This window comes from Marmota marmota, unplaced genomic scaffold (assembly GCF_001458135.2).
Source record: "Marmota marmota marmota unplaced genomic scaffold, marMar, whole genome shotgun sequence".
Classification (NCBI taxonomy): domain Eukaryota; kingdom Metazoa; phylum Chordata; class Mammalia; order Rodentia; family Sciuridae; genus Marmota; species Marmota marmota.
In genome coordinates, this window is record NW_026000108.1 from 16,521,592 (window position 1) to 16,537,485 (window position 15,894).

Here is a 15,894-nt window from a genome sequence, read left to right on the forward strand (position 1 = left end):
CGATATAGTGGAAAGGTATTAAAGGAACTAAGTAAATTTTTACCTAGAGCAACAGGAAAATAGCTAAAGCACATGCACTAAGGAGCTAACCAGAAGTGGGACTGAGGAAGGTAAAATTCTTCTAATTTCTCAGTATGTTTAAAAAAAAAAAAAAAGCTAAAAAAGAAATTATTATACAAAGTAATAATGCTGCATCGTCACCCCCTTCCATCCTCTCCCTTTACCCTAACCCAGGTGACATGCCACTCTCCCAGCAGCCCCTCTCCACCTAAGGAGGTCTTTCTCAACGTGAACCTGACTGTGGCTCTGCTCTAGCTGAAACCTCCAAAAGCTGCCACCTCAGAAGAAAGGTCAAAGGCTTAAGTACCCACAAGGCTGTCCCCGGCCCTGGCCTCACCCATCGTTCCCACTCCAACTCTCACCTCCCATCCTGCCCCAGCACCTCCCTTCCACTCACTCCTCCATCCTTCTCTCTTCGCATGTGCCAGTCACAGTCCAAGATACTTCCAGAAAGGACCATTTTTGGGCCAGGGTTCATGTAGCTCGATGGTAGAGTGCATATCTAGCATGCTTGAGGCCCTGGGTTCCATCCCTAGCACTGGAAAGAAGGAAAGGCAAGACAGCAAGCGGGCAGGCAGTGTGGCTCATCTTCTCTCACCTTGAGACATTCACACTTGGGGCATCCCCTCCTTAACACATACCTTAATCTCCCTGACCCCACAGTTCTTCTACTTGACTCACTCCTACTCACTCGTGAGACTTGGATTAAACACCATTCCTTCCTCCAGAAATATGCCTCTAAATAACGATGCCCTCCGCCCCCCAACAGGCCTCACCATGCTATACTGGGCTGTTAAATGTCTTTACCAACGGATCCCAAGTTCCACAAGACCAAGGTCTGCTGTGCCCAGTGAGAGGGAGACATCTGATACATAGCAAGTGGACAGATGGATAAACAGGAGAAAAAAATAAACTCTGGCTGAGACAAAATCATGTCAACTAACCTTTACTATAAAAATATTTTTAGTGAATTATGGTTAGCCACAAAATCACTAGGTTATTTATAAAGACACAACATGTAGAGAATATCATCTCTTTCATAATCATTTACATTCTCAGTAAAAACAGTGCCATGATCTCTGCAACTGACCATCAAATAATTCAGCACACACGTGGGCATGTTGGTATACTCCAACAGGAGAATAAACAATGGCAGTTACTAAATACTGAACTGCTAAATATGAGAAGAGAATCTCTTATATGGGAGATTACGGTTTTGTCTTTTCCATTTTTCTGTGTTTGAAATTTTTCATCAAAAATGTATTTTTATCCCCAACTTTAACAGTTCCAGATTTTGAGGTTAGTCCCAGGAAGTGCAGTCTATCATCAGCCCACTTATTAGTTCCTATCTCCCCCTCCCTACCTGATCCCAACCACACACATCAAAGAAAGAAAATGATTTTTATGAGAAAATTCAACCCATATGGTTTTGACTTGTTTTGCATAAGCTGAAAAGCTCTGGAAATAGAAATATATAATGTCAGTTCCATTTTTTTAAAACATAAGTTTCCCTTTTCAGATTTTAAATAGCGTCTACAAGAGGAACTGATTTAGCTAAAGCAGTACATAAATTTGTGGCCAATGATGAACTGCATGTGTTTCTACCAAATACCTCTCATGAATAACTGAGTGCCGTAATATGATTTAAAGATACACTTTTTCTTTAATAATAAAAAATTCTTGACATATTATATAATATTTAATAATAGCCATATTAATCAGCCATTGCCAAGAGATATTTATAGTCATATTCTCTCATTTAACATTTCCCTTCCCCCACCAACCTACAGCATCCCTAGTAAACATGAGTCTAACCTTAGAAAACAGAACTAAGTCTGAATACAATGGATCATTAAAACCTAAGTGAAAAGAAGCACAAAGAACTGCTTTAACAGCATTAAAGGACTATTTTAATAGCTCCTGGTAAAAGCAGGGACTCCTTTAGGATGTGTCTTGTATAAGAACACTCAACTCAAAAGTCTTCAACAATCAAGAGAACAAAGCTCTGGCATTACAGGAACCAGAGGAGGAGAGCTAAGTTGGCAGCGGATCCCACCCACCTCTTAGGTCCATTATTCTTGGCAGGTGACTGCCTAAAGCCAAAAGATATCCAGCCCCCCAGCTCCCTCCACACAAAGGAATGGAAAAGAACAGACTTTCTTCTCCTATCGCCACAGAAGCTATATAATCTTTCCCCAAAGCCCACAGCAAGCTGCCCCTCATTTCTTAGCTATGATTAAGTCTGTAAGAGAGATGCTGAATTACCTTGGTGGCCTCAACCCATCCCTTGGGGTAGAGTTAACTTTGGGGAGTCACACACCTGGATCAGTAGGCAATCTTAACATCAGTGTTCCAGTGTCTGCGGGAAGCATGTTGTTAAATATTGATAACTAAGTACATAAGACAATACGAGAATAATGCTACATCAAAAGGAAAAGGTAGAAGAAGGGGGGGGGGGACGCAGACAAGTAGATGAATGAATGGATGCACAACGTAGGTAAAATTCTCGTTTTTTAAAGTCTAAAAAAGGAGAGACAGGGTGAACTCTGTAAGTCTGACCTTCAACCCAAAGGAACTGCCAAGGATAGCCTGGTGTCTGGATTCCCTCAATCTTGGGCATGTCTGCTAGGTCAGCTAGGCTGGCCCACCCCTCCCTCCCGGCCCCACTCTGTTACACTCAACTCCTATTGTCTTGGTTCCATTAATTTTATGTTCACAGCTTTGAAGTTCTGACTCCGGTTTGAGTAATTCCTTGTTCTACTAAACATCCTTTACACCATATCATATTCTGCCATATCTTCAAGTTACTTGGTTAAATCATTCTCATTTATTGGGGGTCTCCAACTAGCCCAGAAAAGCGCACGGAATAAAGAGGAGACAGGAGCCAATAAAAGGTGTGCCGCTACAGATGCCACCGTGGTCAGCCTCAATCCCCTGGGGACTCTGGAAGACGATGCAGAGCACACATCGGTGTGGCCCCACATGAGAGGTGAGGGAGTCGGGGCCTTTATCACCCTCTGCTATCAACTGACCGCTGAGGGCAACTGAAAGCAAGAAAGGGCAGGAGAGTGGTTCCTCTCAAGTACTGGAGCCCAGACTCCCAATAGGAAGACCCAGGGAGAGATGCACAGGATGGTGACTGCTGAAGAAGTAAATCTGCCCTCTGGAGGACTAAGGACAGAGGAGATGTCTGGGCTCCTCAGAGCCAGAGCAGTAAGAGCCCAGCCGTACCACCCCTTTTTCTTTCCTTCTGAAGGGGCTGTTCTCCCACAAAGGCAGTGCGGGCAGTTGGTCTCACCTGGGCATGCCTGGCCACCCTCACACTGCAACACTAAGGCCAAGACTCAGGTCTGGGACCCTAAGTGCTTGAAAAAGTGCTGAGGGTAGGGGCTGCACAGGTATAGGTGTTCTTCAACCTGGGAGGACCCTGTCCAGATCCAGCACTGGGGCTTTGGGCTGAAGCTCCCACTAACCAAGTCCTTCACAGTCGTGTGTGTGTGTGTGTGTGTGTGTGTGTGTGTGTGTGCGCGCGCGCGCGCGCGCACGCGCTCTTAATATCACCCAAAATGGCAACCTAATTGGTTTGTTCCAAATATAGAGATTTATCATCAACAAAAAGTTGAAAATAAGGTCAAAGAGAAAGGAAATTAAGAAATGAATTTAAGAGGAGCAGCAATGCACATCACAGCACAGAACACTGGCCATGCTGGCTACACTTCCTAGGTGCACATGAATAACCACATGGAGCCCACGAAGTGTGTTTCTAAATATGACAGCTATTTCTACCTGGGGGTGTCTGTCACCTCCCCTCTGGAAATGGAGAACCACACCAATCATCAGCTGAGCTATGCTGAATGCCTGGCAGTGTGCTGCTGCATGCTGGGATAGTTACCTAGAACTTCTTTGCAAGGAGTAAACACATGGCAGGAATGTACGGCCTCTGGTAAGCAGTGTCATGTTTCAGAAGGGTCCCCCAGGGCTTCCCACTGGAAACCTGTTGGCCTTCCCCAGGGATTTTAACATGCTGGACCCAGCCCACACTAGCAGCAGATGGCTCCTGTACCACATCTTCCTGGTGGCAGAGAGGTAATTCCCTTCCAAAAGATCCAAGCACATCTGAACTCAGTCAAGTTGGCTCAAATGCCCACTCCTGAACCAGGAGCCATGGAATGTGCTCTATTAACAGGCTGCTCTTAGCATGGACAGACATGGGGCTGAGGGTATAACCAGCATCCTCAAGAGGCTCCCAAGGAGTAAAAGCAGAATTATTAAATTAAAATAGAAAATAAAATTCTGAAAATTAAGTACTGTCATGCCAAGAATGTTTTAGAGTATTTATATGAGTGGTTGTGTATGTGTTTACACACACACACACACACACACGTGGGCCTATGAAGTATATGCATGTGTGTATAAATAAGGATGTAGTGCTACATACATGTGTACACATATAAGTATATATAAAACCTAATTAAAGAGATCTGATCCAAAAAACAGAAAGAGAAAAAGACATACATGAAAAGATAAAGAACACTGAGCACTATGCACTTAAAAACTTAAAAAACAGTGCCGGGCGTGGTAGTACACACCTGTCATCCCAGCAAGTCAGGAAGCTAAGGCAAGAGCATCCAAAGTTTGAGGCCAGCCTCAGCAACTTAGCAAGACTCTGTCTCAAAATAAAAAATAAACAAGTCTGGGGATGCAGGTCAGTGGCAAGGTGCCCCTGGGTTCAATCCCCAGTACCAAAAAAGAAAATACACATCAGTGATCTAGGCAACGAAGTCCTGTGGGAGTCCAAGCACAGAAGCCCCAGGTAAAACAGTCACAGGTAAGGCCTCAGAGAGAAGCAGAGTGAGGCAGAGCAAGGAGAATTAAGAAAAACGACAGTGATGCTTCACAGAAACGGAGACACTCAGTGTGGCTCCCTCATGCACTTTGAAATTTAATGCTAAGTGCATGAGTAACAGGGGAATTTGAAACAGTATCCTGGAATCACATTGAGAACACAAGCAAATTAAATATCCATTGCCTAAAATTTACCAAAGCAAAAAAATGAGTGCTATTTAAAACACATCAGATCATCAGCAAAACTAGGCAACTTCCAAGCAAATATTTTGTTCAAAGATATCAGAATATTCTAGTTTTTCCTTGATTTTCTGAAATTCAAATTATAAAACATATGCATTCCATGATACAGAACTTCAAAATTCTATCCATGCTTTAAGCCAATGGTCAGTCCACAACAGTCCATGGTGTGTTCTGCAAATAGTTTTACAGGAAGACATTCAGGTCAATTTATTATTATTGCCATCCTGTCTTACACAGCACCTCTTTGTAGTGACCTACTTTTTGTCTATGACTGCTTTACGACTTGAGTGGCAGGGCTGTGACAAGCCTATGGCTCACAAAGTCCACATCTGTTACTATTTCACCCTTTCAGTAGGTGTGCCTCCCTCTAAGTAATTATTTTGTTTTAAAAATTCAAGTCCTGAAATTTTGCATGATAAAATGCTGGGAAAATTCACCTTTTGTTCTGAATGCCTGGGACTTTGGCAACATGTTCACAATGAAAATGCATTAAATAAAAGAAGAAGAAATTATAGGCAGGGGTTGTGGCTCAGTGGTAAACCACTTGTCTAGCATGTGTGAGGCACTGGGTTTAATCCTCAGCACCACATAAAAATAAATAAAGGTTCATCAACAACTAAAATATAAATATTTTTTTAAGAGAGAAAGAAATGATAATGAAGGAATACTCACAATCTTTCAAGGAGACTTAACCCGGAAAACGAGCCATTCTTCAGCTCAGATATTTTATTGTTGCTCAGAATCCTAAAAAAATGACAAGGAAGAAAAATATAAGTTGTTCAGGATACACCATCAGTATCAAAGTAATTCCACCTGTTCAGTTTAAACCTACAAGGGAATTCTCAGAAATCATCTACTACACCCAGATGAACAAGAATAAGGGGGCTTCTGTGCCAAAATAACTCATTCATACATCTCATCACAGCTTAAATCATTCCTGTCACACGTAACCAAAACCTGAAAATGAAAAGAGAGAAAAATCAACACACAAGTAACTCTAAGCTCGATATTAGGAGAGAAGATGGCATGCGCACTAATGTAGTCAATCCATATATGAAAGGTGCACATTTGTTTTAAAATTGGAAACTTGGCAGAAAAATGTACGCACAACATGTTATCAACAAAATATTGACCTTACAAAGAAATAAAGTACTTTCTGGATTTCATTTCTATAATGCTGAATATTGTTTCTATTTCAACAACAAATGTGTTGTGCGTGATCCTGCTTTCCATCAGTGCTCAGCCACTCCCGCTGCAGGACTGTCCTGAGAGAGACTCGGTGGACACCACCACCTCGCTTCCTCTCCGGGCTCTGGAACTCTATGTAACTTCTGCAGCCTGAGGATCAACACAGAGTGCTTGCGAAGAAGGTGAAAATGCTGAAGCTACCAGATTTGGGGCAGGGGGGACATCAAGGTAAGGATAATGAATGAAAAAAAATCAAGTTGAGAGTTAAGTAAACGGTCCAGATTCCATTAGCAGATGGCAGAGCCGCTCTCTGAGCCCATGCAATTCCTACTCCAAATCCCATGGTCTTTGATATACACCAGGGATGGTCAAGACGCCATAGACATTGGGGCAGAAATTCTTCATCACACTGGTGTCTCGTAACTCTCAGGAGTAGCCTCACAGCACTACAACACAACAGCCACATATGCACACAAAGGCACATGAGACTTCAGGTATTTGTTTTATTTTGTCTAAAAAATAGAGTTGGATTTTTTTCATTTAGACTTTTTTTTTTCCTACTGAAACAAACAAAAGTGGCCAGGTGACATTTAATTTTTCTTTAATAAAAATAGGATTTAAAAAAAAAAAAAAAAAAAACAATCCCTGCCATGAGATTGCTATCCAGAGCTTTCTTGTGGAGTGACTAGAAATTCCTCAAGTGAAGCCTACCTGTCATTCAAGTTATGTTGATCCCAGGCAACCCATGCCTCTTTCATAAAATGGGAAGAACAGAATCTGCCTCACAAACCCCAGAAAGTGGGTCAGAAAAAAACAGTACAACCCCAATGAGTAAGCTTCATATCTGGGCGCCCTGGTTTTAAGATACATCATTCTTCATTCCAGGGCTCATGCAGTCAAGGTGCATCTTGCAATCAAAGTATATTACTATGCGGTATTCTATCCCTCCCCAAAGCAGCTACTAAAGCAAGGATAAGGCTTCAAAAGCATTCCAACCAAAATACAGCAGGGGAGGAGGGCTGGGGAAGTATAATCAGCAGGTACCAAGTTACCGTTAAGACACAGCAAGAAGCTCTGGGGTACTGTTGCACAGTGTGGTGACTGCAGATAACAATTATGTACTGTATATTCCAAAAAGCCAGAAGAAAGGAATTTGAAAGTTTTTACTCAACAGAACTGATAAATGTTTACACAGATAAGTATGTTTAACCAGATTTAAACACCATGCAACATACACATGTATTGAACAACAAATGGTACCCCATTAATTCATACAACTTTTATGTCTTTGTATATCTGTTAAAAAAAAATGTTTTAAATACAACAGCATTTTCTTTAATAGAAATGTCAAAGGTTTTTTTTTGTTTTTTGGTTTGGGGTTTTTTTTTTTTAAAGAAAGGTTGGCCTGGGAAAAGCAAACTGAGATGCATGGCTACAACAGTCACTTGAGAGACAGGATCTCTCAGCAGCCTGGAAGAGCACACCAAGTACCTCCACCTGTCTTCCTGGACAGGACTGACCTCAAGCTAACAGTCACCAAATCTGACAAAAGGTATATACAACTCCTTTTGGACAAACACTACCGTCTACCAAGGAGGTCAGGGACCAGAGAAAGAATTAAATTAATTAAGATATAATTAAACGACAAAATTTTATGCATCCATAAAAATTAGTCTTTCAAAAAAGAAAATTTGGAGAAGAAAATTAAATTAATACCATTGATTGAAAAGAATGTATGCACACACACAATCAGTCACTCACACACACACACACCAGGAAGAAAATACATCAAAATTATCACTATCCTAGTGATGAGGTTTTCATTCACTTCCTCTTTATTCTTTACAATCTTGTAGTAACTTTTGAAATATCTAGAATGAGACTCTTATTTTCAAAATAATTTTCTCTTGATGATAAACATAAGAACCTTAATAACTAAGCACAGCTTGAAACTGAGCCAATTCTGAGTATATCTTAGAAATAAAATCTGAAGGAACTACTTTACATTTTGAGATTGAAGAGTCACACTTACTAATTTATCCTTTAAAGAGTTCACGTAGCGAGTGACGCTGGCAACATAACAGGCACCAAGGGCGGTGCAGAAGACAGTGGCGCCTTTGAAGGCGGGGTTCTAACAGAGACCCCACTAGGACAAACCACTCCATCTGTGACAGTCACTCCCCTCTTGTAGGAGGACTCCACCTTTAAGACAGAAATATATTAGACTAGAATGATTACCCAGAACCCCAGCACCTTTTAACTTTCTATAATCATTCACATTTTAATAAGCAAAGCAGTTGAGCTTCACAGGGACTGAGGATTTATACCCAATAACCAAAAACAAAGAAACAAAAAGAAAAGCACACAACTCCCCAGTTCGGTGACATCAGCATCCCATTTCTGGGTGAAGAATGGAACTCCAATATGGAAGTAGCTTGTAAAACAACTGTCAGGGTGGTTGGTGACTGGACTGCGTGTGCTACGACTCAGTACTGCTTCCACAAAGGGACTGTCATGTGCTCAGTCATAAAGGCTGCAGTACAATAAATGATAGGTTTTATCGAGGAGAGAGTAAAAAGGAAGACATTTCATCACACTTAAAAAGTTATAACTGTAACCTCAAAAATATAGTTTACGACCTCAAGTTAATCTATTTAGTCTACACATTACCCAATGTGTTTAAGGATTTTGTGCAGGAAAACAGGATCGGTATGAATAAATCTACTCTGCAGACAGCTTTTATACTCAATTTTGAAACGAGGGATTGTGGAACTAGCAAAGGCATAATACCACATATCATTATCAACCTAAAACCCATTCATAATCAATATTTTTGCTGACATCTCTGAAACTTCAAACTTTCTAGGAGGTAACTAAATGAAAAATATAAAATTGACCAAAGTTATAAAGCTTGTCTAAACCACTTCTGTTCTACACTGACGACGACGACGTTAACGCCACATGATCTATACACAGTGAGCAGAGATGCTGTTCAGGCTCCACCTCTCGAACTCAGAGACCAGAGGGGAAGTCTGTCGTCCACTGCTACCATCTAACAGAGCATCAGGTTAGTACCATACATCACGTACACTGACTAGAAAGTGAAAAAAAGGAGTATAAAGATTTAATGCAAATCTTTTAAAAAAATCATAATTTTATGGGGCAAAAAAAATAAAAATGAGATCTTAGGTATTCTCAGTTGCTTGCTATTCCAAGCCCCAGGATGGAATGAAACCTGGAAAGCTGTTACCAGAACCCACACTCTCCGTATGGTAGAAGTCACAAAACAACTTTCCTTTTGAGGGGAATTTGAAATTAAATTTCAACAGCATTAACCATTCGAATCAACATTAGGATTATAACTTGTGACACCAACTGCTAAAGGGAAAAAACCAGACAAGTAACCACATAGGCTTATGGTAGCAGATTGAATGGTTCCAGTGGGATGGACTTAGGTGGCCACCTCCCCCTACAAAGCTGACCTTATTTAGAAAGAGGTTGCTTCTAAACATCTGCAGACAGAATTAAGATCTAGAGATGAGATCGTCCAGGATTACAACAGGCCCTAAACCCAGTGTGACAAATATCCTAGACAAGCAGGAGAGAAGACACAGAAGAGAAGACTATGTGAAGATCAAGTCCGACTTATAAAAACTCGAAAACACAAGGCGGGCAGAATCCGAAGTCATATTAGCTAAGGCTCTTGCAGAACTAAGGAAAGGAGTAAATATATCAATGTACAGCTGGGCGCAGTGATGAAGGCCTGTAATCCCAGTGACTTGGGAGGCTAAAACAGGAGAACCACAAATTCAAGACTAGCCTCAGCAACTAAGGAGGCCCCGTCTCAAAATAAAAAATTAAAAGCGGCTAAAGATGTGTCTCAGTGGTAAAGCATCCCTGGGTTCAATCGTTAGTACCAAAAGAAGTACATTTTTAAAACTATTTGCTATTCTAAATCTATAAGAAATGTTAAAAGATAAGTGATAAATATATATAACTCCCATCATCAGCAAAGAAATAATATTTTCCAAATATATAAAGAACTTTAAAAGAAATCAATTTTAAAAAATCCCCAATAGAAAATCTGGCAATGACCCTGAACAGATAGTTCAATAAAAGTAAACACTAGGCCAGGCACATGGGCCTATTGTCCCAGCAACTCAGCAGGCTAAAGCCGGGAGAATCACGTGAGCCCAAGAGTTCAAGGCCAGGTTGGACAACAAAGGGTGACCCTGTCTCCTTAAAAATAAGTGAATAAGTAAATACCAAGAGATCATAATCATATGAAGAAATATACTTCCTCAATCATGATGGAATACAAATAAAAATTAAAATAAGATGCCATAAACTGCTCATCAGAGGAAGAAAAAACGTGATAACATTTTATATTCCAAGACAAAACAGACACTGATATTTTGCTATGAATCAACACAATCACAAAGGAAGGTAAAAGTACCAATGCATATGATATTTGCTTTACTAATTCCTCTTCCAGTAATTTATCCTAAACACCCACCTGCACTTGGGTAAAATATATTAACATGTTACTTATTTTATAATTACATATATTCATATAACAAAATTACCCACTGCACTACAGTTTGTAAAAATTAGTGACTAAACATTTAGTTTAGATCCAGAAATAGAAGATTTTATGGGATTTTCTTCTAGTTATAAAATAGGATGTCCTTTGGGATCACATGCAGGCCCCACGGAGAAAGGCACATGCAAGGAGAAGGACCTCCTAAGGGATTTACAGGAAGATCAAGGCATGCACACTCATGTCAGAAGTTTCTGTCCGTTGACATTTCTGATTTGCTCAAATAATACAAACTAGTAATCTGAATTGATATGTGTTAAGATTTTTATTTTAACATATTATTCTACATAATAAGTCTATAATATGCTACATCCTTTTCTATCAAGTGCAAAAAAAATGTAGAAATGTAGGCTAGGTTTTGAAAAGGTGAGTCACTAACGAACCTCAACTGGCACACATCCTAAATCTTTAGGGCCACTTGTAATAAGCTAAAACCAGGAAGTTAACTCCTCAAAAATGAATTGTTAGTGCTTTGCTTCATTTATCCCACTAATGAAACTATGGGACTCACAATGTTCTCAGGTTTCTGGTCCTCAGGTTTCTAGTCCAAGGGCGGTCCACATCTACCCAGCCACCTGTTTGTTTAGAACTGGTGACCTCTACAACTATGTTTTTACATTTTTAAATAGGTGAAAGAAAATCCAGAAAAATATTCTGGGACACATGAAAGTTGTATGAAATTCAAATTTCCAAGTCCTTAAGCACCCACGTGTAGACTCTGCATCTGCTTCACGCTACCAGGGCACAGCTGGGCAGCAGCCACAGAAGCACGGCTCTGTAGAGCCTACAGTGTTTACAAACCGGCACTTAAGCAGCACACTTTGCCTACTCCTGCTTTATTCCATCCAGTTTATTCTGTCTTCAGGTAAATGCAAACCAAGTGCTAATTTCTAAATGAATTCTTCTCAGCAAGTAAGAATAAGAGAGTATCTAATGAATTTCAAAACTCCTCATCGACCTGAATGATCTTTATTATAAATTTACACTTAATTCCAGATGGTATTGGCAATCATATAATATTTTTTAAGTTATCAGTTGCTTTATTCACCAACATGTCCTAGTCTTGATTCGATACAAACATTCATTCATTTTTACAGAAAAGCATCCTAGGTGGAAGGCTTTATTCCTGCATGTCGACAAGTGTTCTGCTTTTGCTGGATCCAATTTGCTTGATCAGCCCTTCTGAAAAATTACCTGAAAAGTACTCTGAGGTGTCTGCATTCCCACCCAGTCTCCCGTGGCAAGGCAAGATCCCCAAACGGCAGAGCTCTTTTCCAATGTGACCATCGCTGTACCCCCACAAAAAAAAAAAAAAAAAACATGCTGGTGAACACCTGAGGGTCCTCGTGCAGCCACTCCTCCTTGTGAAGAAGTACTCACTCATCCTTTACAAGAATTCTGGGACAGAGGCATGTTTATTTTCTCCAAAACAATAACAAAACTTTCCATAACCAGAGAAGTTAGGTAACTTGCCCAGGTTCCCAATCATAGTAAGCAGCAGAATTACAATTCCAAGGGTACCTGGCACATAGTGAATGGTCTGTGGCCTGCGGAGGTGTGCTATTTGGGACCATCTTTCACAAAAGCACAGCACTGGGCTGACAGCCCCCAGCTGCAGGTGTCTGGAGGATCTGCCTCCATTTTTAATTTCCAAGCAGAAGCCACAGACTTTGCGGCTGGAGCCACCATGGGAACAGATTCTCCACGTCTGCCCAGTGCAGACATCGCGGGGGCCTTCTCCATACAGTGCTTCCGATTGGGCTGGCCCAACTTTCTCACAGTTGCATGGGGGTCTGAGGCCTCTCCAACCGCTCTGCCCTTCCTTCCCCTCTGCTTTCACAGATGCTAGACCTGCACCCCAGTACGAAGGCTGCCATGCCTACTTCTATTTCCTCTCCCTTTATTTTTTAGCTCATTTTCCCCAGTAAATATCTTGCACTCTGTCTCTACCCTGACCAAGTTCCCAGAGGATCCAACAACAAGGTGCTCACAACATCTGTTCAATAAATTAATGGAATAGAAAATGTGGCTGGGTTTAAGTTTCTATGTTCAAAGATCCCTCCCCCAGGATGGATGACACAGCATCTGTAACTTATTGGCCTCCAGTGGTATAGAGAAGAAGTATGAATCCCAGGCCACTCTCCTCCCTTCCTCTCTCCACGGCTACGGGACTTTCTTTGAAAATCTACCAAAACATGTCTCATTCTCTTTCTTTTAACAGTGCAATAAAAGTGTCCTGAGATATTTTTTCTACATCCCTTCTAAGATTAAGACCATCTTAAAATTGATGCCAAAAGAAATGTCCAGCTGTCAGAAAAAGCAAGAAGTTGTGAATTTATCAGCAGCTGTCCTTGGGGGCATACACAGACTGGCAGCATTTTAAGTTCGGATCCTTAATTATGGCTTAATGTGTATACATTAAGGTTTCACTATGATACAGCATTGCAATAAAAAGCTGTGTCATAGAAGATTGCATACTGTAAGCTAGTCAGTGTAATTAAAGGCAGAGAAATGTTAGGTCTCTCAGAATTTAACATCTTGGGTGATGAGGGGAGGGTCCAGTATTATCACCGAAGCAGTGCGCATCTCTCCTTGGGTTCCCAGGTAACTTGCCTATAAGAAAAACACTTAAACCACTAATGATGTGTGATTAATCAAATGCGGGGGCGGGGGCACTCATGAAATAACCAAGTTAAAAAAATGCCAACAAAACCTTAATATGCTTCAGAGCCATGGAAATTATAGTATTATGACTAAAGATGCAAATAAAAAGTCAAAATCATTTTTAAAACAAAGCCCTGTAGGATCATGATGCATGCAACATACTTGGAAATGATTTCAAATCTTCAGCAAGTGTAGGTAAGAAAAGACAACTGATCAAGGGATAAAATGTTAGTAACAGATAAATCTGGACTAAAAAAACAACTAAGGAGGTTCTGTACCCATCATTTGCATTCTTTTAACTTTCACGTAAGTTTGAAATTATTTTCAAAACACAATTGGAAAAGGCTTTGTGTTCACATGATACTGTGCAGATCATGAATGGTTAAGTGACTCCTAAGAGCTCTAAATCAGAGGCCAGGGGGTGGACAGAGGGCCTGGAGAAGTGGCACTTCATGGTGTGGGAAAAAGAAATACACACTTTTAAAGAAACTAGCTCTTAAGAGTAATTATGGCTCCGGCTCCCTGATGGCATCTGAGAAGCCGAGAATGCCTCAGCCTGCCTTTCCGGCTCCATCTGCTCTTCAGCTGATACTCTGTCTCTTAGATCTAGGCTCCACATTTCTTAATTCTGCTTCATAATTCTCGTCTTAATCCTTTTGCTTTGAATTTTCAAATAAATCCTCTGCTCAATTTTCCAGACCACTAATTTTCTAAGTCCTGAGCTGCTTCCATTTTGCCCTCATCCCAGGCACTGACCCCCAGCCGGAGCTTTTTAACATTTCATCCGATGGCTAACTTCTAAGACCTCCTCTCTCAGCCTTCCCACGTACCCTTCCTGCCTCAGGGCTCTGCGATTCTCTGGGATCTGAGACGATGAATCAGAACTTTCCTGTTAATTTTTGTCTTTCCGCTGACCTCCCCTAACACTGCCTCATTCTGTTGATTTCTTCTCAGATGACTAAGAATCCTTCTTGGTTGTTTGCTGCTGTTTACACATGTGGGAGCTGAACTGATCCGTATTGGTGGCTACAGAGACCTCGGCACATGTGAACGGACGGAGCACTTGTGAACCTCTATGCCAAGGTTCAGCATCCTCATAACCCTGGAGATGGAGACACAGAGACACTGGGGGACTTACAAGTTCTTCCTGTGACAGTCATCCACCGTGTTCCACCTTGGCAAACCGCCCGGTTTATTTAAAACCACGCTAAATGGCTTTGTTGCAGAAGCAACCTTGACCACCAGCCCTGCTGAGCCACTGGGGCAGCAGAAGGAGCAGCTGTTTCAAGGTTATTAACTCCTGGCCGAGCACTCTCATTACCCAATTTTGTTGCCACTCCCTATAGTTTTGATTCTTGGGACTCTTCCAGGATGCTGTTAAGAAAATTCATTTTTATACTTATTCCTGCTTTTGTCTCTCCTGGGCTGTAAGCCTTTCGCTGCCCAGTTTCACCATCAATCTGATCCCATCTGCTTTATTTATTCCACAGCGTCCCCAATGCTTCTGGGCCGCTGCAGCCCTTCTCTCATTTTTCAGCCTCGTTATGGGTCTGTTCATATTTTTATGTTTCTTCTATCATTTTCGACAGAATTTTGGAAGGAAAGGAGAAAAAATAAACAAACGTGGCTCAATAGATGTTCACTGAGGGGGTCGTAAATGGGTCATTCCCTAAAATAAGAGGTCTCCTTCCTCTCCTAGGTATATTAAATGACTGGGGCGGGGGAGGCTTGGTTTCCGGCCCATTTCTTCCCCTTTAGGTAGAGAAGCAAACCTTTCTCCTTACAAATACGTGATGACAACAAGAAACCCAGTCATCTTTCTCTTTTTATCCCAAGGGTGCCTGTTAAAACAGGACCAGGTGTTCAGGTGTTCACAGACACCATCCTGCCCATCTCCACCCAACAAACGCAAAGGGTGCACGGCGCTGGGACCGGCTGGGAAGGAATAGGGTTCTGCTCCTGGCTGGAGAGTCCAACCACTTTCTTTGTTTGGGGGTCACTTTTTCAGTCCCTGCCCTCCACCAGGAATAACTAAGTATGAAAACACCATGATGAAGGGCACAGACGGGAACACAAAACTAAAACACCTGAATTTGAAACTTCTCTTTTTTTTGGCACTGGGGACTGACCCATGTCCTCACCTTGCACGACGACACAAGCAATCGACCACTGGGCTATATATATACCCAAAGCACCCCTGCTACTCCCCCACCTTTTTTTTTTTTTTTTTTTTTTTTTGAGACAGGGCCTCGCTAAATTGTCGAGGCTGGCTTTGACCTTAAGATCCTACTGCC

The 15,894-nt window shown here is 41.4% G+C and overlaps 1 protein-coding gene across 2 annotated transcripts in view; it reads right to left on the minus strand.

Moving 5' to 3' along the window:
• Adgra3 (adhesion G protein-coupled receptor A3) overlaps positions 1-15,894 on the minus strand; it is a 105,268-nt gene that overhangs the window by 67,147 nt on the left and 22,227 nt on the right. For both annotated transcript variants that reach the window (XM_015481999.2, XM_048784274.1), the window contains exon 2: positions 5,821-5,892. The gene's annotated coding sequence lies outside the window, so the exon portion shown is untranslated. The remainder of the gene's footprint in view (positions 1-5,820; positions 5,893-15,894) is intronic.